Raw genomic sequence first — 18,713 nt, forward strand, 5'->3', positions numbered from 1 at the left:
TCATTGCTTCCCCCCCCCATTCTCTATAAAAGTCATCAAAATAAATTCAATCAGCCTTTATTTATAACAGCTAGTGTCTCTGTCTTTAGATCTGTCTGCATGTGGACCATCCCATAAGCAGGGAATCCGGTAATGTGTTGGCACCCCTGAACCTGACCATAAGCAAATAAGCCTTTTTCAACTTAACACAGGTAAAGCCCTACTCTTATGCACACTTACTAATAGGTGTAAATCCATTAAAATTTAGGGATTCCTAAATGAATAGGTCCAGGCTGCACAAAAACTGGTATTTGGTACTTCAGCCCACATCTCAGAATAACAGATAGACACCATACTGAGATTTTTGTAACTGCTCCATACAGGGCATGTTATAAGGTGATAGGTAATATCGGCTTCCAACCGAATATTAAAAACAGTACAGCATCAAACATTAAAAACTTCCCTAAACAGGACCGCCTTCAGTTGTCTTCTAAAAGTAAAATAGTTGCTTCAGCAACCACCCACTCAATCACCTTGCCCAAGAATGGAAGATTTGAGACTGGGCAATAGTTGGCCATACTGGCCTGTTCTAAAGATGTTTTTTAAAGAAGCGGTTTAATGACCGCCTCTTTCAGGAGGTCTGGGAATGCTCCCTCACAGAGGGAAGCATTCACCACCCCACAGAGCCCATCGCCCAGCCCTTCCCGGCTTGCTCTTATCAGACAGGATGCACAAGGATCAAGAAGACAGGTGGTTGGTTTCATGCATCCAAGCAGCCTGTCCACATCCTCGGTGGTAACAGATTGAAACTGATTCCATGCAACTCGCCCAGACAGGGCTCCGGCACTTTCCCGCCCCTGCTTTGCTCCCACAGTGGTGTCTACCTCCTTCCGAATCTGAGCAACTTCATCTGCAAAAAAACTGCAAAAGATATTGGGGTCTTCACAAGGCCCCGATGGTGAAGGTGGTTCTGTTAAATTGTGAACCACCTGAAAGAGTTTCCTGCTACTATTTTCTGCAGATGCAATAGAGGCGGTGAAGAAAGTCTTCTTCGCCGTCGCCGTCGCCACTTGGTAGGCTCGATGTTGAGCTCTAACCCGTGTCTGGCCCGATTCAGAATGAGTTTTTCACCACCGGTGTTCTAGCCGTCTCAGTGATTGTTTCATCACCCTCAGCTCCAGGGAAAACCACGGGGCGGCCAGCCTCCATGCAATCGGAGAGGACGCTTTGGAGCCAGACAGTCAATAGCCTGGGTTAACTCCATATTCCAATGGGTCACCAGGGAATCAGCTGAAAGGCCATCAACATGGAATAAAGCATTCCCTACCACTCTCTGGAAACCATTTGGATCCATTAAGTGGTGAGGGTGGACCATCTCAATTGGTCCCACCTTCCTGCAGAGGCGAAGGGTCGCGGAGAAGTCCAGTTGCACCAGGAAGTGATCTGACCATGGCACTTCCTTTGTTTCACTTTTACTTAGTGTCAGATCACCCACGTCACTAGAGGTGAACACCAGGTCCAAGGCATGTCCACAGACTTATTCAGGGACAGCCCCATGGAGGCCATTCTTTCCACGAAGTTCCGAGCAGCCCCTTGTAAGGTCGTATCGGCATGGGTGTTAAAATCCCCTAAGACAACCAAACTAGGTGTCTCCAGGAGAACATCCGCCATCTGCCTGAAGCAGCTCGGGCAGGGAATCTTTGGTGCAGCGGGGAGGTCGGTACACCAAAAGGAATCCTGTACTGCCCCTATTGCCCAACTTCCAGAACATGCACTCAGAGAACTGGGTCTTCCCAGTAGGATGCCTGATGCAAGCTAGTGACTTCCTAAAAATCACTGCAACCCCCCCGCCGCCGCCCACATGACCTGGGTTGCTGTGCGTAAGAGAAACCTGGTGGACAAGCAGCAGCTAGGACAGGCCCACCTGCTTCATCCAACCAAGTCTCTGTTACACATGTCAGGTCAAGTCCTCCATCCACGATCAAGTCATGGATGGCAGTGGTCTTATGAATCATTGACCTAGCATTGCACAGCAACACCTTCAGGTCATGTGGGTTTCCCTTGCTGATTCCAGTATCTATCCGGTCAAGACCAGACCCGGAGGCACGGATAGTCTTCAAACAATGACTAAGCCTCCCTGCGAGGCCCCTCCTAGCCCCACAGCGGGGGTCTTGCAAGTTCCCATCAAGCAAGATGATGGAGCAAAGTATTTTCCTTCTCATCTTACTTTACAAGCTCATATATTGTTCATGTGAGAGACGTGGTCTGCGAGCCCCCAGAAATGTAGCCTGACAAGCATTCCTTTCTTATCTTACTACAGGCTCGTATACTTTAAGGAATGCCTTATGAGGAACGGCTTAGGGGGCTGGGTATGTTTAGCCTGGAGAAGAGAAGGTTGAGGGGTGATATGATGAAAGGATGCCATATAGAGGAGGGTGAAAGGTTGTCTGCCTGCCTGCCTGTGTCTGCCTGCCTGTGTCTATGCTGATAAAACAACCCTTGTGTTGCAAATTAAAGTCAAAATGCTGAGAAAAGGAGGCAACACGTCGACCAGTTCTTGGGCAAAAAATAACTATTTTAATCTGTAGTTAACCATAAATCAGACAATGACCCAGGGTAATCATCTGTTTCGGTTAATGCTTCTTCAGTTTTATAACTAAAATAAATCAAATAAATATAAGTTAATAATCATGTCATACATACTATAAATCATACATTATAATCAGGTCAATAGCCGGCATGGACACGAATATATACAGTCCATATTATTATCACAATGCAAAAATACAGGAAAATACAGCAATAAGACAATGAAACAAACATACAACATACCTAGTACTTGCGTGTACTCTGCGGAACAGGGGTCATACTCATACGTAACCCCTGCTGCCTGATGCAAGGAATAAAGAGCTTAATATACAGTAGCACCACAGGTCACACCCTAGTCAACCAAGGCTAATGAAATTTTAAAGTAACATGCACCTCAAGATCCTGAAAGTAATCTAATTAAATAAAACAACTCAAATCACACTCAGAGTTCAATCCCTCTGGATGGAGCGTTTTAAACATGAAAATAAACTGTGATTCTTTCTGTCTTAATAATCTGACATAATCTCGTTATACTATAAGGAATGCCTTATGAGGAACGGCTTAGGGGGCTGGGTATGTTTAGCCTGGAGAAGAGAAGGTTGAGGGGTGATATGATGAAAGGATGCCATATAGAGGAAGGTGTAAGGTTGCCTGCCTGCCTGCCTGCCTGTGTCTGCCTGCCTCTGCCTGCCTGCCTGTGCCTGCCTGCCTGCGCCTGCCTGCCCGTGTCTGCCTGTGCCTGCCTGCCTGTGCCTGTCTGCCTGCCTGGAATTTGGAACTCCTGTCGGATCAAGAGTCGCGAAGGAAGGGGAAAAGGTTCCAAGAGGAACTACCCTCGGAGCTGGGGATGACTGTTAATGACTGCAATTGGACTTACAGGAAAAAGCAAGGGGTGAGATGGCTAAAAATAGCTTTATCGTGTAGAATGAGATAAGAATCCGGTGTCCTTGTTCAGACCAGGTCTCTCCGTGGTTTTAAGCTTCGTAATGAGTTGCAATTCAGCAACTTCTCTTTCCAGTCTGTTTCTGAAATTTTTCTGTAATAAAACAGCTACTTTGAGATCTTGTATAGAATGTCCTGGGAGATTGAAGTGTTCTCCTACTGGTTTCTCTGTCTTGTGATTCCTGATGTCAGATTTATGTCCATTTATCCTTTGGCGTAGGGTTTGGCCTGTTTGTCCAATATAGAGAGCTGAAGGGCACTGTTGGCATTTGATGGCATACACAATGTTAGAGGATGAGCAATTAAATAGTCTTGAGATGGTATGTTGGATGTTGTTGGGGCCAGTAATGGTGTTGTCTGGGTGTATGTGGCAGCAAAGTTGGCATCTGGGTTTATTGCAGGCTCTGGTACCAGTGTCCATGTTAAGTCTGGTGGTTGTATTATTGTGGGTGAGGAGTTGTTTAAGATTGGGTTGGAGTGTGTGGAGTGTGTTTTACTTTGAGGGGTGTTTTGGGGACACCAAATTGGGAGGGGTGGCTAATACCCCAGAGGACAGGATCACACTTCAAAATGACCTTAACAGATTAGACAACTGGGCCAAAGCAAACAAGATGAATTTTAACAGTACTGCACTTGGGCAAAAAAAAAAAATGAAAGCCACAAATAAAGGATGGGAGACACCTGGCTTGAGAGCAGTACATGTGAAAAGGAACTAGGAGTCTTGGTAGACCACAAACTTGACATGAGTCAACAGTGTAATGCAGCAGCTAAAAAAGCCAATGCAATTCTGGGCTGCATCAATAGGAGTATAGCATCTAGTTCAAGGGAAGTAATAGTACCACTGTATTCTGCTCTGGTCAGACCTCACCTGGAGTACTGTGTCCAGTTCTGGGAACCACAGTTCAAGGAGGATACTGACAAGCTGGAATGTGTCCAGAGGAGGGCAACCAAAATGGTCAAAGGCCTGGAAATGATGCCTTATGAGGAACGGCTTAGGGAGCTGGGTAAGTTTAGCCTGGAGAAGAGAAGGTTGAGGGGTAATAGGATAGCCATGTTCAAATGTATTAAAGGATGCCATATAGAGGAGGGAGAAAGGTTGTTTTCTGCTGCTCCAGAGAAGCGGACACAGAGCAATGGATTCAAACTTCAAGAAAGAAGATTACACCTAAACATTAGGAAGAACTTCCTGACAGTAAGAGCTGTTCGACAGTGGAATTTGCTGCCAAGAAGTGTGGTGGAGTCTCCTTCTTTGGAGGTCTTTAAGCAGAGGCTTGACAGCCATCTGTCAGGAATGCTTTGATGGTGTTTCCTGCTTGGCAGGGGGTTGGACTGGATGACCCTTGTGGTCTCTTCCAACTCTATGATTCTATGCTGGACCAGACGAGAAGTCCCCCCCCCCCAGCGAACGCAACACCATTGAGGCATAGTTTGCCGAGCTATAGAAAACAGTAGGGAAGGTAGAAAAAAATAATGAATGAATAAAAATGATGGTGGCACTCGTTATATAGCACTTGAGGTGGAATTTGTTACAAATATGCACCTTTTGCACATTTTCTACACAATAAAAAGAATAAAAGAAAATTATGTTTTGAATAAGGCAGACCATTGATTGGACTGAGCATAAGGTAGCTCCTCCTCATTTCTTCTTACGAATACAAGGGATTTGGGGGAGGGAGACAGAGTAGGAAAGGAAGGCTAAGAATTAGCCAGTGTCATTTGCTTACTTGCTTTCACATGTGTTTGAAATATGATTGGCCGGTGGGGGGGGGGGGGTGCCAGAAGGTGATCTCGCCTAGGGCGCAAAAAACCCTAGCACCGGCCCTGCTCTGATCCTGTTTCCTGCTTGGCCGGTTGGACTGGATGGCCCCTGTGGTCTCCTCCAACTCTATGATTCTCTGATTCTATGTTATCAGCTTATGTCTGGTATGTCCTGAGGCTTGTGATCCTGGCCCTTTGTAAGGAATGTTGTCCCTGCAAGGATGAGTATGTAGTGTCCTTGCCCACTGTAGCTGCTCATCCTGTTTGGCAGCTGTTCTTGCAAGGGTAGGTATGTGATGATCTTATCCAGGGGTCAGCAAACCTTTTCAGCAGGGGGCCGGTCCACTGTCCCTCAGACCTTGTGGGGGGCCAGTCTATATATTTTTTTGGGGGGGGGAATCGAACGAATTCCTATGCCCCACAAATAACCCAGAGATGCATTTTAAATAAAAGGACACATTCTACTCATGTAAAAACATGCTGATTTCCAGACCGTCCGCGGGCATGATTTAGAAGGCGATTGGGCCGCATCCGGCCCCCGGGCCTTGGTTTGGGAACCCCTGATCTTATCTATAGCCGAAGGCTATCTACTTCCTTCAAAACAAAGCAGGGGGGGGAGAGAAAAAACTTAAAATGCCACCAACTGCTTAAGGACATTTTAAAACACATTAGACACTCATTTCTATAGCATGTGAGCCTTTGTGTCAGTGTCAGGTGAACAGGTATTTTATTTTTATTGGCGGTGGGAGAGATCAGAGGGCCCAGGAGGTGGTTGGTTGCAGAATATTCCTCGAAGCAATGCCCAAAATCTCTGGTGTTTTAAGGTAACCCCCAATGGCTGTTCACACATGCGAGGGAGTCATTGCCTGCTGCACTCAACATGCGGCGACCGTGTGTGTGCGTTTCTAAACTCCTGGGAGGCAGAGACCCAAATCTGGACCGAGACAAGGGGATGGCAGATCTCTAGCTAGGGATTGATCCAAGCTCCTTCTGCCCGTTGACCAGAAAAGTCATGTCCCCCACAAAGAAAGCCCACCCTGAGATTCTTTTTCCTTTCGCTCTCCAATTTTACAAAGGCAAACTCCTATTAGGCAAAGGTGGGTTGCAGAACTTCTAAAAGAGTTTTGCTTAAACAAAATGTGGTGGTTCTCTCTTTGCGAATAAGTGAGGTTCATAGACCACAGAATCATAGAGTTTGAAGGGACCAATAAGGTAATCTAGTTGAACACCCTGCAATGCAGGAATATTTTTGACAAGGTGGGGCTTGAACCCACAACCCCAAGAAACTCATGCTCTACCAACTGAAGTATCCCAGGACTCAGATCAAATTCAGCTGGTAGGATTGTAAGATGAATCAGGAGCAAAGGTTTTGTATGAATATATAACCTCAAGTTATGATGATGCTTCCAAATGCACTGGTACAAATAAATTTTCAGATTGAACAAGTGGTATCATACTACTACTACTACTACTACTACTAATAATAATAATAATCAGGGGCGTAGGAAGACGGGGGCGATGAGGGCGCTGCACTCCGGGCAGCACGATCCCGAGGGCGCCATCGTGGCTGCCCTTCCTGCCTGTGGGCTGCATGCCCCGGCCCCAGAACGTGTGCCACGCCCCCGCAGGTGGCACGCCCCGCCCCCAAAATGCCCGCCCGGCCCAAAATGTGATCCGCCCCAAAACGCACGCCCCGCCCCCGGTACCAGAGCATGAAGCTCCGCCACTGATAATAATTCCCCAGCCACTTTGGGCGGCTTCCAGAAAAATATAAAATCATAATAAGACATCAAACATTAAGAACTTCTTGATCCTGCTTCTTTGAGAGAAGCTGACAAATTTAGGATAGATGCTCTTTCACTAAGTGACAGGGAACAGGCAGAGGGCCTTCTCGGTAGTGGTGCCGCCCTGTGAAATGCCAGATGTCAAGAAAATAAACATCTATCTGACTTTTATAAGACATCTGAAGGCAGTCCTGTATGGAGAAGCTTTTAATGTTTGATGCTTCATTGGTTTTAAAAAAATATTATGTTGGGAGCCTCCCAAGTGGCTGGGGAAACCCAGCCAGATGAGTGGGTATAAATAATGTTGTTGTATTATTATTATTATTATTAATATTATTACGCCTAATTGAATAGCAGTTGCCGGAAGCTGCTGGAAGGGAGAAATGCTCTTGGGCTCCAATTCTCCTTGCAGGCTTGGCCACCGTGAGGAGACAGTGCTGAGATTCCTGCATTGCAGGGGGTTGGACTAGATGACTCTCAGGGCCCCCTTCCATCTCTACGATTCTAGGATTCTAAAAGGGTAAGGGACTAGATGGGCTTGATCAAACCAGACGGCTCTTCGTGTGATCTGTTTGTTCATGCAGGCGCACGTGTCTGAGTGAGTGTGTGTGCGAGAGAGAGAGAGAGAGGGAGGGAGGGAGAACACCTTCAAGAGAGCCCTCTGTCTCTTCTTTGCAACGAGGATGAATCAGCTGCAACAACCTCACATTTGACCCGCCGCTTCCCTGCCTGCTCTCTCTCCATCCCGAACCCCAATTCGATGGGTATTGCATTGTATTGCACAACCCCCCCCACTCCACCCCAAAAGCTTGCTGCACCCCTAGGCGCCTTGCACTCACCCGATTCCTTGCAGAACAAGGGCAATGCACGACGGCAGAGGGGGCGGGTCAGCTGTTCTGCTTAAGCCGCGCCCCCTTTCCCAAGTCAGTATCGAGAAGCCCCCCCTCCACAGGGAGGGAAGGCGGCGGGCAGCGGGGCTGCTTCGTGCAGATGCAGAGGAGGCGGCTGCTTCCGAATTCAGCCTCCTAATTAAGCGGGGTCCCTGCCTACCTCCCACGCGGTGGCTCCCATTCCCGCCCCCGCTGCCCAGGGTCGCTGCCACCGTCGCCAGGATTTCGGGTGAGTGCAAAGCCAGTGGCGGGGAAGGAGGGAAGGAGTTTTGCAAGGCTTGTAGGGGTCCAGGACGGGCAGGGCCGTCTTAAGCATATCCAGCGCCCCCCCCCAATTCCCAAGAATTGACAACCTTTTTAGACGGGGGACCCCCAAAGTTGTTGACCATTTTTAGGAAAGGTTCCCCAGAGAAGAAGCTGACAAGAAGCAGCGGGTGGAAATTAGCAAATGCTAAGGAAAGAAGGGGTGAAAGAGAGAGTGAGGAAGAGAGAGGGAAGGAAGGAGGGAGGGAGGGAAGAGAGGGAGGGAGGAAGGAGTCAGAGAGAAAGAAAGAAAGAAAGAAAGAAAGAAAGAAAGAAAGAAAGAAAGAAAGAAAGAAAGAAAGAAAGAAAGAAAGAAAGAAAGAGAAGGAAGGAAGGAAGGAAGGAAGGAAGGAAGGAAGGAAGGAAGGAAGGAAGGAAGGAAGGAAGGAGCCGCGCACAGCGCCCAAGCGGCTCCTGCTTTTCTTGCTGGTACAGCGAGCTGGGAGAAGGGACGGACTGACAGGAGCTCCCCGTCCACCACCACCCCTCCCAGCTCGCAGCAAAGCAAGCGGAGCAGGCTTGGTAACTGGCAGCAGGGGGGGAACGGAGCATCCCAAAAGTGCTCCTCCTGCCTTCCGTGTCTGCGTTCCAACGGAAGGCAGGCAGGGAAGGCAGGCGGCTCAGCCCGGGAGAGGCTGTTGATTTTGCAAGCAAGGTGACAGCCTCTTCGGGGCTAGAGCGCCTGCGTCCCGTGGGCTTCTCCCACCCAGCCACCCTTCTGTGCAAAGGGGGCTGATTTGTAAGGCGCCCGCACTGCTCCCTCACTGACAGAAGGGGTAAGACCACCACCACCCCAAAAAGGGGCCCCCTCTCTCTCTGGGGTGGGCGGTGGAATGGGGTGGGGAGGGGAGGGGGAGGCGCAGCTGCCGAGGCGAAGAGGCGCCTCGCGCCCGCTTCAAAGCCTCCCACCGGGTCCTGAGTTGAGGGAGCAGGGGCGCTCAGCATCGAGTCCGCCGCCCTCCGCCGACTCGGGAGTCTCATTGGGTCTCCTCGGAGGAGGCGGAGCCACGCAAAAAACTCCACAGAACAGCGTCTGGCGCTGCTGGCCACAGGCAGGGAGAGGGCGGGAAGGAGGCAGGCGAGCTCTGTGGGGCTTTCGGCGTAGCGCCTCCTCCTCTGAGGAGACCCAAGGAGACTCCCGAGTCGGCGGAGCGGATTGCGCCGGATTCGCTGAGGGGCGGTGCATGGGGCCACTCAGCCAAATGGGAAGGAGGCCTCTGGGCGCAGCAGCAACCCCTAGAGCACCCAAGCCTCCCGCAGACTCAAATGAGCGGCGCAAGGGCAGAAGTGGGAATAAAAACGGCTTAATTACGATCGGGAGGACTCAGATGAGCAGCGAGAGGGCAGAAGCGGGAAGAAAAAAGGCTCGGAACTCTCTCCCAAGCCTCTACGGGAGGAGAGTAATCCCTGCAGAGGCTTGGGAGGGAAGCTGCGTATGGCTGGCGGGCCCGCAACTCTCCCTCGCAGCTTCAGGAAACGCCATGAGGATCCCCTTGTCTGCTGCCGGACAACGGAAGTGTGGCACTCAAAACAGAAGTGCACCCGCGAACGGAGTACGTTCACAATCCAAAAAAAACCCGCAACCCGAAGCACTCATTTCCGGGTTTGAGTTGGTCATAATCCCAAATGGTCATAAACTAGGGTGTTCGTAAACCAAGGCACCGTTGTAATTCTCTTTCAGCAATATACAATCCGTAAATTTTAAATTACTTTCCCATAGATTTTCCCAATCTTCCACATGTATGTTATGTCCTATATCTTGTGCCCTATATCTCTTTGGAATCTAGATATGGTATAACTAAATCCATTCTTATTATTAGAATCATAGAGTTGGAAGAGACCACAAGGGCCATCCAGTCCAACCCCCTGCCAAGCAGGAAACTCCATCAAAGCATTCCTGACAGATGGCTGTCAAGCCTCCGCTTAAATAATAATAATTTATTATTTATACCCTGCCCATCTGGCTGGGCTTCCCCAGCCACTCTGCGCGGCTTCCAACCGAATATTAAAAACAGTACAGCATCAAACATTAAAAACTTCCCTAAACAGGGCCGCCTTCAGTTGTCTTCTAAAAGTAAAATAGTTGCTTATTGCCTTGACATCTTCTGGGAGGGCATTCCACAGGACGGGTGCCACTACCGAGAAGGCCCTCTGTCTGGTTCCCTGTAACCTCACTTCTCGCAATGAGGGAACCGCCAGAAGGCCCTTGGTGCTGGATCTCAGTGTCCGGGCTGAATGATGGGGGTGGAGATGCTCCTTCAGGTATACAGGACTGAGGCTGTTTAGGGCTTTAAAGGTCAGCACCAACACTTTGAATTGTGCTCGGAAACGTATTGGGAGCCAGTGTAGATCTCTCAGGACCGGTCTCCTTAAAGAAGGAGACTCCTCCACACTCCTAGGCAGCAAATTCCACTGTTGAACAGCTCTTACTGTCAGGAAGTTCTTCCTAATGTTATGTGGAATCTTCTTTCTTGTAGCTTGAATCGATTGCTCCGTGTCCGCTTCTCTGGAGCAGCAGAAAACAACCTTTCACCCTCTTCTATATGACATCCTTTTATATATTTGAACATGGCTATCATATCACCCCTTAACCTTCTCTTCTCCAGGCTAAACATACCCAGCTCCCTAAGCCGTTCCTCATAAGGTATTGTTTCCAGGCCTTTGACCATTTAGGTTGCCCTCCTCTGGACACGTTTCAGCTTGTCAGGATCCTTCTTGAACTGTGGTGCCCAGAACTGGACACAGTATTCCAGGTGAGGTCTGACCAGAGAGGAATACAGTGGTACTATTACTTCCCTTGATCTAGATGCTATACTCCTATTGATGCAGCCCAGAATTGCATTGGCTTTTTTAGCTGCTGCATCACACTGTTGACTCATGTCAAGTTTGTGGTCTACCAAGACTCCTAGATCCTTTTCACATGTACTGCTCTCAAGCCAGGTATCACCCATCCTGTATTTGTGCCTTTCTTTGGCCCAGTTGTCTAATCTGTTAAGGTCATTTTGAAGTGTGATCCGGTCCTCTGGGGTATTAGTCACCCCTCCCAATTTGGTGTCATCTGCAAACTTGCTCAGGATGCCCTCAAGCCCATCATCCAAGTCATTGATGTTGAATAAGACTGGGCCGAAGACAGAACCCTGTGGCACCCCACTAGTCACTTCTCTCCAGTTTGAAGAAGAGCCATTGATGAGCACCCTTTGGGTTCGGTCAGTAAGCCACTTACAAATCCACTGAATGGTAGCATTGTCTAGCCCGCATTTTACCAGCTTCTTTACAAGAATATCATGGGGCACCTTGTCAAAGGCCTTGCTGAAATCACGATAGGCTATATCCACAGTGTTCCCTTCATCTACCAGGCTTGTAATTCTGTCAAAAAATGAGATCAGATTAGTCTGACATGACTTATTTTTCAGAAACCCATGCTGACTTTTAGTGATCACAGCGTTCCTTTTTAGGTGCTCACAGACCGTTTCCTTAATGATATGCTCTAGATTATAATCTTTCCTGTTATTGATGCCAGGCTGACTGGGTGGTAATTGTTTGGATCCTCTCTTTCCCCCTTTTTGAAAATAGGGACAACATTTGCCCTCCTCCAGTCTGCTGGGACTTCGCCTGTTCTCCAGAAATTCTCAAAGATTACTGCCAGTGGTTCGAAAATCACCTCTGCCAGTTCTTTTAATACTCTTGGATGTAGTTCATCTGGCCCTGGAGACTTGAATACATCTAAACTAGCCAAGTATTCTTATACTACCTCCTTACCGGTACTTGTTCGGGTCTGTGTTTTCCCTGCTGAATCATCTGCTCCATATTCTTCAGGTCGGGCATTGTTTTCTTTTTTGGAGAAGACTGAGGCAAAGAAGGTATTGAGGAGTTCTGCCCTTTCTCTGTCCCCTGTTCGCATTTCACCATCTCCTCTAAGTGACCCCATTGTTTCTTCAGAAAAGCCCTTTTTGTTGCTTTTAACCTCTCTAGCAAGCCTGAGTTCATTCTGTGCTTTAGCTTTTCTGAAGATCTCATTTAGTTGTCGATGTTGCAGCTAGTCATGAACCAAATCTTTTATTTCATCATAATCTTAAAGTCTTAATTTTCCTTCTCTTTCTATCAATAAATCTCTATATGTTGGCCATTTTGCCTCCATATTTATTCTTTTGATTGAGATTGCCTCTCTTGGGGTCACCCACCAGGATGTTTTTTGCCCTAACAAATCTTTATATTTTCCCAATGCTTTCCTAATTACAGTGGAACCTCGGTTTACGCCTACCTACGTTTATGAACGACTCTGTTTACCAACGGCACGGACCCGGAAGTGTTTGCATCCGGGTTCTGCGGTGTCGGATGCGCAGAAGCGATCTGCGCAGGTAGCGCATACGCAGAAGCGATCTGCGCACGTGTGCACTGAAGCGCTCTATTGGCGCTTCGCGCAATTGCAGAAGTGTGCCTTCGGCAACCAAACACCTCAGCGAGCGAACGCATCCGCAGAATGGATTGGTTCATTTGGACTTCATTTGGTTTGATTTTGTTGTATTTTTTTTTTGCTCATTTTTATTTGTTCGCAGGTTCGAAATGCTTTTGTTTCATTCTTTTTATTTTCCACTCTATTTCTTGATTGATAATAATTGAATATTGTGTTTGTAATAGTTTTATTGCTTGCTTTAGGGACTCTTTATTTGGTTTATCAATTAACTCTTTTTCATTTTTTCATTAATGCCTCTAATATCTCTCTTTTCTTTCACTCTCTCTCTGTTTCCTTCTATACTGTACGTTTTGCTGAATAAATAGACCCCTCATAACTGCTTTACTTGCGTCCCGTACTACCTCTGTTTTAGTACCTTTATTAAGATTGAATTTCATTTTGCATTTCTAAGAATACAGGGTTATGATCTGATACTGTTCTCGGCATTATTTGTGTTTTCCTTACCTTCAATTCTAATTCTTTAGACACCCAGACAACATCAGTTCATGCACTGCTTCCATGTACATTTGAATGGAAAGTGAATTCCCTATCTAACAAATGTTTATTTCTCCAAATATCTATCAGATTTAAATTTTCAACCAATTCACAAACAGTTTTTGGAAGTCTGTCCTCTTTGGTATCCTTTTTCCTAATTGTTCTATCCATTTCCAATGACATAACTCCATTCAAATCACCCATCAAAATCATTTTCTGATCTGCAAAATCCTTTAGGTCAGTCTCTAATTTCTTATGAAATTCCGATTTTTTCCCCCCATTGGGGCATAAATTCCTATTGATAAGTTTTCCCCGCCTTGCACCATGATCTGTACCATTATAACACACCGTTGATCATCCTTTAATAATTCTTTGGGCTCAAATTTTGATTTTATTTAAAAGACTATTCCACGCTTTTTGGATTTGTCTGCTATTATAAATTACATTCCTAACTTTTTATTGCTTTTTATTCTAAGGACATTGGATTTTTGTCTCATCTCAAGCAGAGCAAGCTGTAACTCAAATTGATCCTGTCTGCCGAAGCCTCTCATATTGGCCTTGGTGACATCCTGTTCTTCCTGTAAATCCAGGGTAACGTTTTCTGTTTTTTTGAGCTCTAGATTCTAAGTTATTTACCATTATTTCCATAGTATCCAATTTATCTGTAACTGGTTTTGCATTTTTTTCAAAATGCCCCTTTATCTCTTGCTTAAAACTATTCAATTGTGATTGCATTTGAGCCAGCATCTCCTTTTTAAAGTCTCTCAGTAGTGATGACATTTCTGAGGCAACACTGCTCTCCAGGACTGAGTCCCTTCGGCCTGTAAGGCCTTTTCTTCTGGTTGATGATGCCATTGCTTTGTCCATCTCTTATTTACTTCCAGTTTCCTATCTATTCTCAAAACACTGGCTATATATAAACTTCTCAGCACCCCTTATCAGTCATTCAAGGCCACCTCTAGGATTTGTTTCAATTCTCAGGCTAGTACTGTATATTCCTGCGTATAAGACTACTTTTTAACCCAGGAAAATCTTCTCAAAGGTCAGGGGTCGTCTTATACGCCGGGTCGTATTTTTTATACGGCGAGTATATCCCAAACTCTATATTTTAACTGGAAAAGTTGGGAGTCGTCTTATACGCCGGAATATACGGTACCAATAGCAAACCTAATGACAGAGTATTCGCCAAAACAAGGAGTCAGCATTTAAATTGAAATACTTTATTGTCACTTGTACAACTTGTATATAGTGAGATTGCACGAGCACCCCCCACTCAGATCTCTTAGTCTTAATTCCCCTCATTTACTGACGCACAACCACCAAACAACCACCAAATCCGAAAGTCAGTTGCCCTGTTGCTTTTCATTCAGCAGCCCAACAGCCCACGGTTGGGCTGCTGAATGAAAGAAGCTGTTCTTTACCCTGTTGGTGCGACTAATCATGCTTCTATATCTTCTGCCTAAGGGCAGGAGATCAGGGAAGTGCCGGCCAGAGTGTGAATCATCCCTGAGAATTTTCCTCACTCTCCTGAGGCAACGTTCTTCCGCAATGTCATATAGCGGATTCACAGGACAGCCCATAATATTTAAATCGTCTTTGAATAATGACAACAGCACTGCTGATCTACCGTATTTTTTGCTCCATAAGACACAGTTTTCCCTCCTAAAAATTAAGGGGAAATATCTGTGCGTCTCCTGGAGCGACGGCACTGGACGGCAGCGGGATCCCTTTGCTTGAGCGAGAGCCGCGCACAGTGTGGAACCGGCTCTCGCTCTGCTTGCTTTACAGCGAGCTGGGTGGAGGGGTGGATGGGAGCCAGGGCTCCAGTCTGTCCCTTCGCCCGCCTCATTGTAAAGCGTTATAAAATTTGGAGTCTGATTCCGGGCAGAACCCTGACCCCCGGCAAGATACTATTTCAAAAGCCCTGGCCGGTGTAAAAATAACAGAGACCAGACCTTCTTTGGCGATAACTCGTATCCGAGTAAGATTGTCTTCCATAAACACAATTTTAACAATGGGTCCGTAAGTGACCGTGGATGCCAATTCTGGATCCACACATGCTTCCACAGTGGGGACATTGATTTCCGGGCGGGTGTTGATCACGGTGAGGGCTTGCCAAGCGTGCCTTCCTCTTAGCACGTTTCTCCCTTGCGTCCTGTGTTTGAGCGTCTTCAAAGTCCACTACACCTTAGGTAAAGGCTGTTCTCCAACTGGAGCGCTTGCAGGCCAGTGTTTCCCAGTTGTCAGTGTTTATACTACATTTTTTTAGATTTGCCTTGAGACAGCCTTTAAACCTCTTTTGTTGACCACCAGCATTACGCTTTCCATTTTTAAGTTCGGAATAGAGTAGTTACTTTGGATCATCAGGCATCCGCACAACATGACCAGTCCAATGAAGTTGATGTTGAAGAACCATTGCTTCAACACTGGTGATCTTTGCTTCTTCCAGTACACTGATATTAGTTCGCCTGTCTTCCCAACATACCAGCTCAGGACTATTTAATTGCTTATCCTCTAATATTGTGTATGCCATCAAATGCCAACAGTGCCCTTCAGTTCTCTATATTGGACAAACAGGCCAAACCCTACGCCAAAGGATAAATGGACATAAATCTGACATCAGGAATTACAAGACAGAGAAACCAGTAGGAGAACACTTCAATCTCCCAGGACATTCTATACAAGATCTCAAAGTAGCTGTCCTGTTACAAAAGAATTTCAGAAATAGACTGGAAAGAGAAGTTGCTGAATTGCAACTTATCACCAAGCTCAAAACCATGGAGGGACCTGGTTTGAACAGAGACATTGGATTCTTATCTCATTATACATTATATATATATAGTTTTTATTGATTTTACACATTAAAAACAAAACATGCATAATATCCGCCTTTTTACCATCCATCATCCACAGGCCCCCTCCTGCCACAAGAAAGTCCGGTGAAGGTGGACAGTCAAAGGTAGTCCATTTCATAGTTGAATTTATCCCCTCCCCCCTCCCTCGCCCCATAGGCCCCCCCCTGCCACCAGAGAGCTCCAGATTAACAAGGAAGAAAGCAGGAGAGTATCCACCCAACTATTTATCCAAATATACTTTAAAAAAAACCCCCACCCCACCCTCAAAAATCCCACCCAAGAAAAGAAAAAGAAAAATAAGCATCATGATCATTCATTATAATCACATTTTAGGGGCTTCCCCAACCTCCCCCCTACCCCGGTCTTCATTTTCAATTCTCATTTAACATATTTCTTATCATTATTCCCATTCTAATGAACCTTATTTTTTAACCTTATTTAATATTCTCATTTACAAATCTTATCATAGTTTCAACTAATCAGCCTTCTTTTCTTCCCATACCTAATTTTTACCTCCAAGGACTTTCATCCCTTTTAAACCATTTATTCATTCCTAACTTTAATTAACCATATATCTATTTAGTAATATATCTACTCCTCCCTTGGGACCCGTCAACTCCCTTCAGTCCAGCAAGTTCCATAGTCAACAGTCCAGTTTTCAAACCTTTTAGTCCATCCTAATAACGAATTGTACATTCCTGCTTCATCTCACCCCCTTTTTCCAATATTTTACCATCCAAGCTTCCTTGTAGCCCCCCTGGGTTTCCCCACTTCTTCCATTTCCTTGTGGGTATTCTGAACTTCAAAAAGTTCCATCCTTTCAACCAGTCCGAAAGCGTCTTTCCCTTCCCCCAACATATGGGGGGTAAATTCCACATCTTCTTGTTGAGCAGTTTCCTCAATTTCTTCCTCTTCCTTTTCCTGTTTAATTTCCTCTTGCTTTACAATGTCTCTGTCACTTTATACATTGTTTGTTTTGTCTTCCTCTGTTGTTACATTGTTTGTGCCTTCCAACTGTAAAATTTGCAACTGTAATTTTTGCAACTGTAAAATTCTTGCAACTGTAATTCCTCATAGTATAGTCCGATTCTCAGTTCCCACAGCTTTCTCAAAACATTTTGCTGGAACCCAGGTGCATAAACTTTTGTTGTCATTCTCAGACTCTTTCAAGGTCACTTGTCTTGGGAGTCAGGCAATAGTTATGTAGTTTCATACACCATATTTTACAAAACTGGCTGTCATGTTTGTCACAGTTCTATTGCCCTGAATTTTATCAAAATGTTTAATGTAGAATACTTTCAAGTCTATACAGTCTTTTCCTTCTCTTCTTATTAATGATTCTGTCAACTCGCTGGTCTGTCAGGGCTGACGGTGCCCAGGCTAGAGCAGACCTTTCCCGAATTGAGTCCTCTTTATTTTGCAGGGAATTTTAGTCACGACTGTTCCTCTCCCCTTTTACCCTGCTTCGAGGGGAGAATATTTTTTCTGGTCTTTGGAGTTGTCTTTATACGAAATTACTTCTTATCACGGTATCGGATTCTTAAGTCACTGTTTCCCCATTCAACCGATGGGAGGAGATGGCTTCCGTATTTTCTATCTCTCTCGTTTCTGAATTATATTCCAATAGGTCCGATCAATAAATTTTTACTTACTTAGTCCGAATCTTTACTTTGACAGGAAGAGTCCGCCGCTTGCAGGCTGCAGGCTCGGGGCTTCGCTCCTTGGAGGTGACGATGGTGCCCAAGATGGCTCCCGCGACTGCCACTCCGCCGGCTCTCGGGAGGCTCTACTGAGCTTCCCGGGCAGCAAAGGAGTCGCGTTCGGAGCTCTGCCGGGCTAACTATGCCCCCGGGACGCTCGACCCGGGGTTTTTCGGGGATCCGCGTGCCCCTGCGGATTCTCCCCCCCTCCGCGATGCCAGAGACCTCGGAGCTCGACGTCTCTGCGCGTTCTTGCCAGCGCGACGGACTGGGTAAGAAGATTCTTATCTCATTATACATGATAAAGCGATCTTCAGCCATCTCAACTCTTGCTTTTTCATGCAAGACCATTTGCAGTCGTTTACAGTCAACAGCTATCAGTCAGTCAATCACCCATTTCCACCACCCTTCTGAGTGATACCCCCTCCCCACCCTTTCTCTACATAAGTGTCTGGGGACTTCTATTTCAGTGTATCTGAAGAAGTGTGCATGCACACGAAAGCTCATACCAAAATAAAAACTTAGTTGGTCTTTAAGGTGCTGCTGGAAGGAATTTTTTATTTTGTTTCAACTATGTCAGACCAACACGGCTACCTACCTGTAACTTCCCAAGTGATGTGTAAAAAATTTTGGAGACACCGTTGATGGAATCTTTCGAGGAGTTGGAGAAGGCGTTTATAATTGGTCCATGTTTCACAAGCATATAGTAGCGTTGGTACTACAATAGCTTTGTAAACAAGCATTTTTGTTTCCCTGCGAATATCCCGATCCTCAAATATTCTGCACATCAATCAGGAGAAAGCTGCACTCACAGAGCTCAGGTGATGCTGGATTTTGGCATCAATGTTGGCCCTTGTGGAAAGGTAACTGCCTAGGTAGGAGAAGTGATCAACATTTTCCAACGTTACACCACTGAGTTGGATTTGTGGCTCTGCAGAGGGGTTGTTTTGTACTTGTTGGTGCAG

The 18,713-nt window shown here is 46.2% G+C and overlaps 1 protein-coding gene across 1 annotated transcript in view; it reads left to right on the plus strand.

Annotated features, from left to right (window-relative positions):
* The first annotated feature begins 7,965 nt into the window (after window positions 1-7,965).
* Window positions 7,966-18,713, plus strand: part of LOC132591642 (uncharacterized) — a 44,393-nt gene continuing 33,645 nt past the window's right edge. Inside the window, exon 1 of the mRNA XM_088662712.1 lies at window positions 7,966-8,171. The gene's annotated coding sequence lies outside the window, so the exon portion shown is untranslated. The remainder of the gene's footprint in view (window positions 8,172-18,713) is intronic.

Source organism: Zootoca vivipara, chromosome 2, assembly GCF_965207765.1.
Source record: "Zootoca vivipara chromosome 2, rZooViv2.hap1.1, whole genome shotgun sequence".
Lineage (NCBI taxonomy): Eukaryota > Metazoa > Chordata > Lepidosauria > Squamata > Lacertidae > Zootoca > Zootoca vivipara.